This window comes from Ailuropoda melanoleuca, chromosome 9, assembly GCF_002007445.2.
Source record: "Ailuropoda melanoleuca isolate Jingjing chromosome 9, ASM200744v2, whole genome shotgun sequence".
Taxonomy (NCBI): Eukaryota; Metazoa; Chordata; class Mammalia; order Carnivora; family Ursidae; genus Ailuropoda; species Ailuropoda melanoleuca.
The window spans coordinates 63,592,909-63,605,724 of NC_048226.1; positions in this window are offsets into that span (position 1 = coordinate 63,592,909).

Here is a 12,816-nt window from a genome sequence, read left to right on the forward strand (position 1 = left end):
TTTAAAGGGATACATGAACCCCTATGTTTATTGCAGCATTATTTACAGTAGCCAAACTATGGAAGCAGCCTAACTGTCGATCATAGGTGAATGGATAAAGAAGATGTGGCAAATACATACAATGAATATTATTCAGCAATAAAAAAGAATGAAATCTTGCCATTTGCAACAATGTGGATGGAGCTAGACAGTATAATCCTGAATGAAATAAGTCAGCCCGAGGAAGACAAATACCATATGATCTCACTCATATGTGGAACTTAAGAAACAAAACAAATGAGCAAAAGAAAAAAAAAGAGACCAAGAAACAGACTCTTAACTATAGAGAACCAACTGATGGTTACCAGAGGCCAACAAACTGATTGGCAGAATCTGAGACACATGCCTTTGTCTGTTGCAAGAAAGGCTGGAATTTGATTTGAGTTCTATGTTGTAGAAGTGGGATGCACAGGGCTGAAATTATCCCAAACAGCAAGGACATTTAACATGAGCTGAGATGTCAGTAAACATGACTGATGTCTGCAAATGTGGTGTGGGAAGTTAGAGAGTCTCGGCATTGGGCAGCCAGGCTACGGTTTCCAAATGAAACACAAGATATCCAAATATGGCATGCCACTTTCTTATACCAAAAATCCTTTCTTGTTTATCTGACATTCACATTTAACTAAGCAACCTGTTTTTTTATTTGTTGAATCTGGCCAGAGAGGAGTAGAAATCTCATTAGCTAAGTAAAAGGACATTTTGCTGTTTTGCTTGTCATTTCTCCTCCCTGCCCCAAACCCAGAGAGCCGGAAGCAGGTGGTCGATGTGGATGGAGGGGGGAAATGCTCAGAGGAAGAGACAAAGAAGAGACAGTGACTCCTCAAGGCAGGTTTCTGCTTCTGGGTCAGGCGTGGGGTTTGAAGATGGGATAGGAGATGAAGGTGAAGGAATAAACTGGCTGAGACCTGCAAGGTCTCACTGAGATTGGCCTGGCACTTTTAATATCTGAAAATAAAGGTCATTGGTTGATATCTGAAAATGACCAAAACGTTTTGGGATTTTCCACAGTGCCAGGTAGGGAAGAGGGAACCAAGAGCACAGATTCGAAAGTCAGGAGTAGGAAGAAAAGTGAAGGTGATGCCCACCTGCTCAAAGAGTTGGGTGTAGTCAACAACCCGGTTCTGATCCCTTTATCCAATCACTGTTCTCTCTCTGCTGAATTGCCCTTCTCGCTTCTAGGAAGAGTGACACGCACATGTTACCAGGCTGTAATTTTACTGGATTGCTTTTCTTCCTATGCTAGGAAAGAGGACAGGGCACCACAGTGAGGGGACAGGGTGAGGATGGGCAGATGTTGCAGAGGGGACTTCAGAAATAACGAGGACCCTGTGCGGACCTGATCTCTCCAGGCCTGACTACCTCGTGAGACAGGACCTGAGGAGCTTTGGTGAACCAAGCCCAAATCCTATCATCAAAAGGGAAAATGTGAAGTTGCAGATTCATATGCCTGGAATTTTCTGGACAGGTCCTGTGAAAATTTCCCAAAGCAGAGATCTCCCCAGAATTCCAAGTGACCACAAAAGCAATGGCTACAGGGAACTGCTTAGGACATTTCTCTACACCGGGGTTTTCTTGACTTAAGCAGATGTGAATGGCTTCTGTCTGACTCACCCTGAGCTTGACCTATTTTTGAAATGCTTTCTTTACAAAAAGCTGGAGATAAGTGCAGAGAATTATACATTTATAATCCCAGTACAGACAGGATTGTCTAACCCTCTCATTTTAGTTGCTCCCTGTCCTGCCGCTGGTAGGTGAATGCTGACCGAAAGTTGGGGAGAGTCTAATGGCCTAAGCTATTTGCTCTAGCAGTAATTACCAGGAAGGTAGGGGTGCGGTAGGAGATGGGGAGTGGGGGAAGGGCATGCCAGGTGCCAGAGCAGCAGGCTGGGGGAGGCTGTGAGGGCCCCAGAGATTCATTGGGAATTCTGCCTCCGCTTCATGGCACCCCAGGAACCGCTGAAGGATGAACGGGCCACAGTGAGGTATCGGCACGGCAGGGTGTTGGCTTGGTGCAGTGGGAAGAGCTGGGACTTCAGATTCAGATCTGGGTTTGGATTTTTTTCTGCCATTGTACTTGCCATGTGTGTTGGCTTTCACTCCATCTTCCAGAACCCATTTCCTCGCCTAACCAAAGGGTATAGTGATCTACCTTTCATGCCTCTCAGATTTCATGGAAGAGGAAATAAATATTACCTGTGAAATGCTGTTCTATACTGCTCTGTGTTATAAAGTGCTCTACAAAATCACTGAAAGCATTTGAAGAGCTTTCAATGGGGTTTCTGATAATGTGCCTTTTTCATGGGTAGAAGGGGGAGTGGAGTCTTAGTTAATTCTCAGTGATGGCTGATGCTAACATGGTTTGGACTGGCTGAGACAGCCTGAGACTCTCCAGTTGGCCAAGACTCTCCCCCACCCGACTCCCTTTCAGGGTTTTTGCTTGGGAGCCCAGTGGGTCCCACGTCACTCTGGGTAGTAACTAGAACTGCCACTGATAATACTGATTGCTGCTGGTCTAGTGCCCCTGAGAAAGTCTTTTATTTCCATCTCGGTGCCCACAGACGAGGAGTAGGGAGCACTCTGGGACTGGCAGGCATGGTAGTAAAGCAGACAGCACCTCGCTGGGTTCAGCCATGGCCACCTGCTAGCTGCCTTAGCAGTCACTGAATGTGGAAACTTGAGGGGATGTTGGTGGTGACCTCAGGTTCAGCTCAGATGACACACTCGTTCCTGCTGCTGAGAGCAGCTACCTACAAGGGCTCGTATGAGCTTTTTTTTATGCAGTGCAGAAGGGTTATTTATTCTCTCCTAGAGTTCCCTTAGGCTCCATCTTTGAAAAGAGAAGATGTGATGTAGTGGCTGAGTCAGGTGATTTGACTTAGGCTCATTTCCTTGGAGATCTGACTTGTTACCCCTGGGACCCTAGGCACAGGTAGAGCTGGCCTCCTGTGCCTTTGTTCTCAATGTCTGGTGTTAGCAGAATGCCGGGATTCTAAACACTTCCCAGGTCTAGCTGGGCCAGTGTAGACAGTGCCAGGAATCTGCAAGTAGGCCGGCAGTCCAGTCAGGGAATACACAGGCCCTGGAGGGCACAGGTGGGGAGGGAGAAGGGGAGGCCCCGCCTCAGCCAGAAGTCGCAGACACACTTCCTGCTGGGCTCTGCTACCTGTCCCAGCTGTGGCCAGGCTGCACCTGCGGATAAGCTGCTCTGGGGTGGGTGGCAAATGGGGAAGTCAGCTGCGTTGAGCAGCAGGACCAGAGCAAGGTGCGTTTACGGACAAAAGCATTGCTTTACGGACTTCGGAGGGTACTGTAGGATGGATAAGCACCTTTCCTGGTGTCTAACATGCAAAACTGTAAAGCTGTTCTTATCTTTGTCTTTTGCCATGATCATTAGCTGAAAATACCCCTAGCACATGGACAGTATCTCCACGGTGTAATGGTTATTTAAATATGCGAGTTTTAGATCCAGACTGCTCGGGTTCAAATCCTAATTTTATCCCTTACTTGCTGGGTGACTTTGGGCAAGTTACATAACCTGTCTGTGCCTCAGTTTTCGCCTAGGTAAAATGGGACTCATGACAGTATCAACCTCATAGGATTGTTGTGAAGGAGGAAAATGAGTTAATACACGTAAAATGCTTAGACTAGGGACTGCTGGCACAAGATAACGACTCAAGAAGTGTGAGCTATTCTTGTTTCGTGTCATTATCTCAAGAGTAGCACATTTCCCCTTTACTTTTGGTACTTCTGGCTGGCTCTGATGGAAAAGAAGTTTCAGCCTGTGTGTCAAATTCAATCACTTGGTTGTAGCTACCTGGACAGCTGTGTTGAGAAGGATTCTGAGGCTGCATCCAATCTCAGCAAGAGGGAATTATAAGTGCCCCATTAGCAAGGTCTGCCATGAGTGAGGAAATAGGGCGTGGTGGCCTGGGTGCCAGATAGTTTCCTGTTCTATGACTTCTCTTACTTTAAGTTTTTTCCCTACCTCTGTCTCAGTCCTTCCTGCCTTTGCTTCTGCAAAGCTTCCTGGTTCTTGGATGGGTTTTCCTGCCAATCGGAAGGAGTCTGGAATCCATTCCAAATAGGAACCTTCCAAGACTATTTTCTTTGGAGACAACAAAGTCCATGTGGTATGGTATTGAGGATGCTTCTAGCCCATGCTTCTAGTATCTGTAGGTTCCTCTGTGTGCAAAGCAAGAGTGTTCTTAGAGAAACCAGGAAGTTCTTCACCAATTAGTCTTCCGTGACCCCCATGGTTCTGGAATCCAAACACTAGTGATTAACACAGGAACTTCCTCATAGCCTTGCCTTGGCAATCATTGATTTGTTAATCCAGGCAGGATGTGCTGAGTTATGTCTATTTCCATTGTGATGAGGTCTCTGCTTGCACCTTTGTTTGCAAATGTGCCTTTCTGTCAGTTTTTATGAGCTGTGCTGTCTTAAGCCAAAGAGATCTGAGTTTGAATTCCTTTCTCTACCAATTACTAGCATTATAATTTGAATAAGTTGCTTACATTCTCTAAGCCTCACTATCCTTGTCTAAAAAATGGGAAAAACAGATCCGCTTGACCGGCTTGTACTGAAGCCGAAGTGAACAATGTATTAAAAGCCCTGGGCAGGGGCCTCACCCGCAGGAAGCGTGCCAAAAGCAGTAGCCATTCTTTTCTCATCGAGAAAGCTCATCTGTGTTAAATGATATAATATAAAAATAATGCAACGTGATATAATGTAAATTTGTGTCACACTTTCGCATTTATCACGCCTTGCACAGAGCAAATGCTCAATGAATATTAGCTATTATTATTATTTCTATTATTGGCAGCAGCAGTTCTATCTTAGCAGCTGTGAAGGGTAAGGTTATCAACCAAGCCCCTGACCAGGCTTCTTAATGTGGGGCCCATGGACCCCTGGATGGTCTGTGCGTAGAATTTGTGGGGTCTGTGACCTTGGCTAGGAAAAAATTTCGACCTTCTATTTTCACTAACCTCTAACTAAAATTTAGAATCTCCTCCAATTATGAATGTAGGCCACAAAACACACCAGTGGGAACAACACCTGTGACTTTGACACCAACACAAGTCCACATTTCTTTATAGTTGTTGCAGGTAACTTGAAAAAGTGGCTATGCTTGTCACTACTTCAAAACTAGGTATTAAATCTGCTACTAGAACTTGTTATTTATTTATTTATTTATTTACTTATTTACTTACTTATTTATTTATTTATTTAATTTGACAGAGAGAGAGCGCACACAAGCAGGGGGAGCAGCAGGCAGAGGGAGAGGGAGAAGCAGACTCCCCCCTGAGCAGGGAGCCCAATGCGGAACTCGATCCCAGGACCCTGGGATCAAGACCTGACTTGAAGGCAGATGTTTACCCAACTGAGCCGCCCAGGTACCCCTAGAACTTGTTATTTAATGTGTCAATAAAGAAGCACGTGTTTTGATACTTCGATTTCAATGTGACTGGTTTTCTTTGAATACTTATATTTCATTTTATGCATTTAAGAACATAATCCTGGAAAAGGTCCATAGGCTTCACCAGACTGCCAGGGGAGTCAGTCCATGGCACAAAAATGGGTAAGAACTTAGAATGTGGACCACCCTCACTTCTGATGCCAATTGCAAGTCTGGGGGTCCCCAAGTCCACCCTCAGTTTCGATAAATGACTAGGACTTAGAGAATCCACTGAAAGCTGTTATGGTTACAGTGTATTACAATGAAAGCAATGGGCCAAGGGAAGAGACACACGGAGCAGAAAGTTCTGGCTCTCCTTTCCCAGTGGAATCATAGACAGCACCAATTTTTCCTGGCAACAGGGTATGACAACACACATGGAGGATGGCCAACCAGGGAAACTCCCCCGAAATTTGGTGTCCAGAGTTTTTACTGGAGCTCAGTCAGGTCGCCATCATGGACCACCCACTTGGCTGACCTTTAATCTCTAGCCATTCTGGAGGTCAAGCTGATACCTTGTGGCCAAAGCCCCACCATAAATCACATTGTGAGGCCCAAGGCCCCCAGGTAAACTCTTATCAGGCAGGACATTCCAAGGGCTTAGAGATACCTCAGAGGAGCTGAGGACAGAGGCTGGACTTCTCTTTGGGTAAGGTCGATTCTTTACTACTCAGCACTCTGCTCAGGAAACTCCACTCTGGAGCTGTAAGCATGGAGGCAGGTAACCAGGAAGGGGGTGGGGAATCAGCTAACACGTAGTTGTAGCTACTGAAACAAAATTTAGAGGAAGATTTTTTTTTTTGGTGGTGGTGGGGGGAACCCTGCAAAGACAATGTAGAATTCATTGTTTCCAGAGGAAACTGAATAATGCCAGTGATTAAAAACATCACTTGGCCTTCCATACCCAATTCTTGTCCAAGTGTACTTCCATCTGTTATCTCGTTTAATCCTCAAAGGAGGTGGAAAGAAGGGGGGTTGTTCAGTGTCTGAGATGCAGGAGGCCCAGGAGGTTGGGGCGGAATGAGGACTGTCTTGGCCTCCTTCCTTGCCCGCCACTGCCCGTTGCCTCCTCTCGGGTTGTTCAGACAGAGCGCTGTGGCCAGGAAGATCAGCAGATATTTTGCAGCATCAGGTATCTGGTAATGCCGGGGTGGTGCAAGGAGCCTAACCAGTTTTGGAGGTGGCCTCTTCTGGAGTTTACCGCACAGGGTGATTACATGAGGTCACCGCCTGCCCGATGTAGCCAGAGAATGTGTGGGAAAGCACGAGCTTGCCGGAGCATGGAGTCTCGTAGGCCCAACGTGTTTTGACTCATCTAAAGCAAGCCCAGAGTTGTGACCTCACCCTGAAGTTTGGGGTAAATTGCATGCAGTCAGTCTCTGTGTTAACACTGAAAAGCCATTTTTTTAGGGCCCTTTCCATGGTATTCCTGGGTTAGACCATTTCTGTGGGCCGGTCAGCGGCTGAGGCCTTCTCGGCAGGAGCCTTCATTCTCTAAAGGGGGGAGTGCCGTGAACATGGGCCTCCTCCAACCAGCTTTGTCCCCATAGGGACCGAAGGCTTTCTGGGATGCAGCTGGGATCTGGAGAGCTTTGTGTTTTCCCTGAAGAGCACATCTGTGCTTAAAAGTATACTTGTATATAATTTGTCAAGTAATTGCCACTATTTTATGGAGGCCCATGTGGGTTTTTTTTTAAGCTACCTTTAGAAAGGATCGTTTAAAAGGACCGTTTGTTCCTCATCTGGGAGGCTGCCATAATTTGTAGGCAGCTCTGTCAGACGGTAACTCCATGCCTTTGGGCCCTCCCCACACAGCTGGGTGCAGTGCTGTGGGGCCAGGCCTGCTCGGTCCTGTTCACAGCTACATTTCAGCACCTACGCTGGTGCTCGGCCTATGGTAGGCGTTTGGTAAATGTTGAATGAATAATAGAAAAGAATCCTGTGAGGTCACTCCCTGTATTAATTTCCTGTAGTTCCTGTAGCAAATCCCCAGAAACCGGGTGGCTTCAAACACAGAAATTCGTTCTCTCACACTTCTGGAGGCTGTAAGGGCTAGGTCAGTCTCCCTGGGCCCAATCAAGGTGTCAGCAGGGCCCCACTCCCTCTGGACGCTCGAGGGAGAATTTGCTCCTAGTTTTTTCTAGCCTCTGATGGCTGCACATTCCTTAGCTTGTGGCTACATTATTCTAGTCTCTGCCTCTGTGGTCACCTCATCTTCTCTTCTGTGTATGTCAAATATCCCTCTGCCTCCCTTTTGTAAGGATCCATGTGATTACATCTGGGGTCCGCCAGGAAGTCCAGGATAATCTGTGCATCTCAAGATCCTTAATCACACCTGCAAACTTCTTCCCCCCAACCACCCTTTTCTGTATAAGGTAGCACCCATGGGTTCTAGGACTAGGAAGTAGAAATGTCTTGGGGGCCATTGTTCAGCCTACCACACTCACAAAGGGGAGAGAAGCATGGAGAAGGCTAGGCCTGGAGACACCCAGGAATCCTTACTACGCACCTGCTATGCTGGGAATACGGATAAGACTTGGAAGTGGGTGTGGATGGAGTCCTCTTGTCCAGGCTGAGGCTGGTCTGTCCGGAGGCTGGGCTGTGGGCTGGAGCTGTAGGAGCACAGGACTTCCCAGCCCCATCCTGCTGGCCTTGCTAAGCAGTCAGGCACCTGGGCCAGAAGGGACTAGAATCTGAAATGGCCTCCACCCCGAAGCAGATGCGAGGAGGGTGCCTGTCCCAAGGACACGTGGTTGGCACAGGTTTCTCTGGGAGTCAGGACCAGGGCAGTAGAGTCCTGCCGGACCTGCAAGGAAGTTCATGGGGTGAAGTGTGGAGCTGCCAAACCCCAGGGTCCTGGGAGGCCTGCAGCCAAGGTGTGGAGCCGTCCAGAGGGCTGCCAGCCATAGGAGCTTACAGCCGCTCTCTCCAGGGACAGGCTCCCTGAGGTGGGGCTCAACGGGAGCTGTGGTTTGCACTCACTTTTGTGCCTGTTTGGCCCGAAGGAAGGGATGGATGTCCCTGGAGGACAGAGGGGTCTCCAGCCTTTCTACCACTGGTGGGACTCTGGGCAACCCTGACCTTGGGCCTGAGGGTTTCTGGACCTTGGTTTTCCTGTGACACTGCACCCTGGCCATGGGGATGTATGTGAGGCCATCCCTGGGCACGCTGAACCAGAGAGCGTTACTGGCCTGACTCACTGAGTCAGCTGATAGGGGGTGGTGGCATCTTTTCTTCAACTTTATGGAAGAGACAGAGTTCAGGGAAGAGGGAGTGGTCCTGTCAAATCAGGGAGAGAAAGACTGAGGGCAGTTAGCCAGGAATGGGAACTGGCGATGCCGGTTAGCACCCAGAAACCAGAACATTTCAGCACTCCTGAAAAGAGGACGTCCCCCTCAGAGGGAGAGGTCAGTATTCCATTCATTTCTTTGAGGGGTCAGGAAGCTTTGGGAATCTGATGTGGTGAGGACAGTGGCAGCTTCTGTGGCGCTCTGTGGCTGTCTCTCTCCTCTCTCCATTTCTCTGTCTTTCCATCCCATCTCCCCTCTGGGCTGCTCTTTTCGCTCTCCATCCCTTGTTTTGTCTAAGTCTCCTTGACTCTTCCTGGATCTCTTTCTGTCCCGTGCTGGTGCCTGCCTCTGTGACACGCCCCCCTACACGCCCCCACACACGCCCCCACCCTGGCTGTATTCGGATCACTTGGGCTAAAGGGCCAGGACGTGTGACAGGAAGCACCTGTGCTCTGACTCCGCCCAAGCACATTTTTCCCCCATTTATACTTCCTCATTCATCCTTTCCTTTATAAATACTTGCTCACAATGTCATCTGTGACTTTCTGGGTCCCCTCACGTATCTTCATCTGTTTTTATTAGCAAACAACCAAACACCTTCCTGTGTCCCCCAACCCTTTGGCCTGGACCAGGCCGGCAGAGAAGCCTCAGCTCCTTGGGGCCCAGGTTAGGTCAGGAGCCTGCTGTGGGTGGGCTGCAGGCAGACATGTCCAGAGAGGTCTGGCTCCTCACCTTGACTCCTGAGAAGCCGCTCAAATAGGAGGAGGAGAATACAGCCTCCCCTCAGCTCTCAGACTCCTGGGGCTGTTCCCCCAGGAGAGACGAAGGGCACCTAGGGGAAGGCTGCAGAGCTTCTCATTAACTCCATGACTTGGAGCTGGGATACCAGACCTCTGATGACCTCTGGCGAGTCACGTAATCCCTTGGAGCCTCAATATTTTTAATCTGGAAAATGGGTATTTTTTTAAATAATAATATATTTTTAGTATATTATGTTAGTCACCATACAGTACATCCCTAGTTTTTGATGTAAAATTCCATGATTCATTACTTGCGTATAACACCCAGTTGGAAAATGGGTATTTTATTATCACAGGTGCCTTCATGTAAAAGTCACTTAATTCTACCACAACCTTATGAGTAGGTACTATCATTATCTCTGCTTTGCAGGTGAGAAAATAGAGGTGCAAAGAGGTTAAGCTACTTGTCTAGGGTTGCACAGCTGGTGAGCGGCTGAGCTGAGATTCAAACCCAGCAGTCTGGTCCCGACCTCACACCCAGATGAGTGTTTTCCTGATGGCCTGGGAAACACTCTTCCTTTCCTATATACTTCAATGGCCTGGGAGAACAATGGTGGTGCCCCTCTCCCAGGAACCCTGAGAAACTCTATATACAGGCCTGGCTCTGTGGACAAATGCCTAGGGAGAGGTGACCCAGTCTGCAGAAGTGATTGTCCAGCACCTGAGGGCACATGGCCATCCCACCTTGGCCTTGTGAGGAATGTGGGGGGTCACAGGAAGGAAGGCAGGGGCTGCTCCAAGGCTTCAGTAACCAGCTCTGTTTTTCGGCGAGGTTTCTTCAGGCTTTGTTTCCACAATACATTTATTTTTGGAGAATTACTATTCCCAGCTTGGCCCACCAGGCCTCTTATTTGTCAGCCACATTCCTTCTGGTTTCTGTGTAAGTGTGCTGTGAATCAGCTTTGCTGCTGCTAACTTTGCTTCTCTTCTAAAAACAGTATTTGTGTGGGAAGTGCTGTGTATTCACTCGCTTCCACAAACATGATTTCTGTGTACAGGACACTGCAGTGGTTGCTCGGGGACATCAAAGATGAGATCAATGTGGTCTTAGCCCTCAAGGATCCACTCGCAACAATATAACATGCACAGGGGTCCCTAAAATGGCACATGGATGTTGTATGGGCATTGCCTCCAAAGTCACGAGAGGACATCAGACAGAGCTCTCAGGGAAGCTTCCAAAGAGAAGGCAATACATAAACAAGTCATGGTGCAGAGATGCCAAGACACTGTCTCTTATTCAAGGTCAATCTTAAGATACAATTTTATTTCTCTCTCCTACAACCGTGCAGATGTAGGCGGCAGTCTAGGCTGGAGGGACAGCTCAGCTCCACAAGGTCATTCAGGGACCCAGTTCTGCTCTATCCCGTTGCTCTGCTCCATTGTCCTGGTGGGTATTGTCTTCAACTATATGGTTAAAACTTGGTCGTTGCCACATGAATGTTCCAGCTTGTGGGAAGGGCAAAGAAAGGATGGAGGAACATGCAACAGATGCTTTGAAGCACAGACCCAGAAGTGGCTCACATATCCTGGTGGCTGCAGCTTGGTCATTTGGTCACATCTAGTTACAAAGCATGCTGGGAAATGTAGTCTATAGCCAAGTAGATAGGCTATGTTGGGTAGAAATTAGAGGGGGAGGATGTTCCAGGCAGAGAAGATGGCAGAAGTATGGGAAGGTGCAGGATGGAGTTGAGGCACGTGAGTAGCAAGCATAACTGAGTGTGGGGTTTAGGTAGAAGAGCTTGTGGGTGGAGCTGGGGTGGGTTTCATCCCTTTAGCAGGCTGCTTGGTCTTCCCACAGAAGGTGACCCTTGTCACCCGCTATCCAAAAACAAATCTTCTTTGATCACCCACGCAGGATGTGTGCACTTTTGGCCTGAGTCAGGAGATTTAATCTTCAACCGATAGTGATCTAGATCCTATCAGTGGGGCACCTGGGTGGCTCACTCAGTTAAGGGTCTGACTCTTGATTTCAGCTCAGGTCATGCAGGGTCATGAGATTGAGCCCTGCGTGGGGTTCCAAGCTTAGTGGAGTCTGCTTAACACTCTGTCTCCCTCCGCCCCTCCCCCACCCACGTGTGCGTGTGCTTTCTCTCTCTCTCAAATAAATAAATAAGGGCGCCTGGGTAGCTCAGTTAGTTAAGTGTCTGCCTTTGGCTCAGGTCATGATCCAGGGGTCCTGGGTTCAAGTCCCACATCGGGCTCCCTGCTGGTCGGCTTCTGCCTCTGACCCTCCCCCCTGCTTGTGCTCTCTCTCAAATAAATAAAAATAAAACCTTTAAGAATAAATAAATAAATCTCTTTTTAAAAAAAATCTTGGCTGCCCAAGGATGTGCTACTTTCAGCAGTGATTACTATATTAGACGCTGATCCCCATTTGATACAAGTTCTATGAAGAACTACATTACCCCAGTCGCCTAGCACAAGACCTTTACTGTGTTGGATTTTGTGTTGAACCCTTGGAAGAAATGGCCACATGAAGGACACTTAGGTATATTTCAATAAAACATTAAGGATGTTGCCCACTATTTTGTTCATTGTATAATATGGTATTTTTCTTTGTATGAGAATCAACCAGTTATATGGCAATCATAGCTCAACAGAACTGGAAAAACATAAATTTAAATGTATTTATAAAGCTCCTATGTACATACAGACCACTTTTGGGATTTTTTGTTGAGCCTTTGTCTTGGTTTTTGGCATTAGAATACATGTATTTTAATAATGATGTTATTGTTTTAGCTCAAACCTTGTTTTTTGTCTTGCTTTCCCAAAATGGCCATGCTGTCTTTCAGAGTTTTCATGATTTCTGGATTTTTATGTGATTTACTAAACGAATGAATTTTTTCCATGCATAGATATCCCTCCTTCCAGTATGAAATGCCAAAAGCAAACAAACAAAAATCATGAAAAAATCATCAACCAGATCTCTCTCTTAATATCATGCTGTTCTCTCCTTGGCATTCGACACTTGAACAAGTGTTTACTAAGGTGCTACTGGCAGGTACGTTGCCAGGTGCTGGGAATACAGAGAAGAGACACAGTTCCAAATTTGAGGGAGCTCACAGTCTGAGGCAGGGTGCAGGGCTGTGTGGCGTATGGAGTACATAGATAAATAACTGGTATTTATGATATAATCTGCAAATGTTGCAAGAGACACAGGACAAGACGGTATGGGAGCCAGAAGAGAGAAGGCTGAAGGGGCCTCTGAAGGAGCTGAGTCTGGAAGGTT